This window comes from Pterocles gutturalis, unplaced genomic scaffold (genome assembly GCF_000699245.1).
Source record: "Pterocles gutturalis isolate BGI_N339 unplaced genomic scaffold, ASM69924v1 scaffold5218, whole genome shotgun sequence".
Taxonomy (NCBI): Eukaryota; Metazoa; Chordata; class Aves; order Pterocliformes; family Pteroclidae; genus Pterocles; species Pterocles gutturalis.
In genome coordinates, this window is record NW_010120280.1 from 14,266 (window position 1) to 15,834 (window position 1,569).

The following is a 1,569-nucleotide window of genomic DNA, read 5'->3' on the forward strand; positions in this document are numbered from 1 at the left end:
ACACAATGTTGAAGAAACATGTAGCTTGCTTAGGCAATTGTACCTTGTCTACAGCAATAATAAAAAGCATCAGAATCCCTGTCTGTAATCAATGTTTTTATTACAATTAGCCCTTTTGTGCTCTGCAGAGAACAACGCACACTGTAGCATGGATCCAGCTGGAATCCATGGAGCTCCACCTGGGGCTGGATGAGGAGCTGCCAAAGAGCTTATGGCTCAGGGCTAGAGGGAAGGCAGGGAAGGAGATGTTGTAGGGGCCTGCTACAGGCCGCCTGACCAGGAAGACTGAGTGGATGAGGCCCTCTGTAAACAGATAGAAACAGCTTTGTGTTCACAAGCTATGGTCCTAATGTGGGACTTTGACGACCCCAGTATCTGCTGGCAGGACAACACAGCAGGGCACCAGCAACCGAATTCCTGGAATGCACTGATGACAACTGCTGATCTCCAGCCTGCCGGGATGGGCGCGGCGTGCTGAAACACACCAAATGCGCTCTGGTTTGCTGAAGGGGGAGCACTGCCGAGAGCAAATGCTAGTGTCCTGTATGCAAGCTCCCAATTTATTACCCAGGATTATATCATCTCAGTTTTGTTTTTACATTCTACTGACCTTCAGGTTTTGTCTGTTTTCCACTACACGGTGTTTTGAACCTGCCGCTTCTCACGCTTGCAGTAAAGTTTCTGCAGTGCTGCCTCACTTGTCCACAATCATTCTCTAACCTGAATGTCAGTTTACATTTTTGCTAACCACCAGTTCTTTATTCCCACAGGCAACCTCCCCTTCCAAGTGGTACAGGAAGTGATGAGAAAATATGCTATGCTGGACCTTGTCCCTGCCAACGAAGAGGGATGGTGAGTAATGTGAAGCTCCTGGGCAGCCTTGGCTGCAGTGACCATGAAATGGTTGAGTTCAAGATCCTTAGGGGGTCAAAGAGGTCCCTACTCTGCAGCAAGGTCACTACTCTGGATTTCAAGAGAGCAGATTTTAACCTCTTCAGGGACCTGCTTGGCAGTGTCATGGGACAAAGCCCTGGAAGGAAAAGCTGGTCAGTATTCAAGGGCCATCTCCTCCAAGCACAGGAGCAGTGCATCCCAAGAAAGGCAAAGCAGGCAAGAAAGCCAGGAGGCCTCCGTGGATGAACAAGGAACTCCTGGACTTACTAAGGCACAAAATGAAAATATACAGGGAGTGGAAGCAAGAACAGGTTAGTTGGGAGGTATACAAAGAGGCTGTCCAAGAAGCCAGGGATCAGTTTAGGAAACCTCAAGCCCAGATAGAATTTAATCTATCCAGGGACATAAAGGGGAACAAGAATAATTTCTACAACAACATCGGTGATAAAAGGAAGACTAGGGAAGATGTGGACCCTCTCTGGAAGAAAACTGGAGACCTGGCCACGAGGGATACGGAGAAGGCTGAGATGCCCAATGACTTCTTTGCCTCAGTCATCACCAGCAAGGGCTCCGGCCGTACCACCCAAGTTGCAGAAAGTGAAGGTAAGACCTGGGAGAAGGAAGATCCACCCACCGTAAGTGAAGATCAGGTTCAAGACCATCTAAAGAACCTGA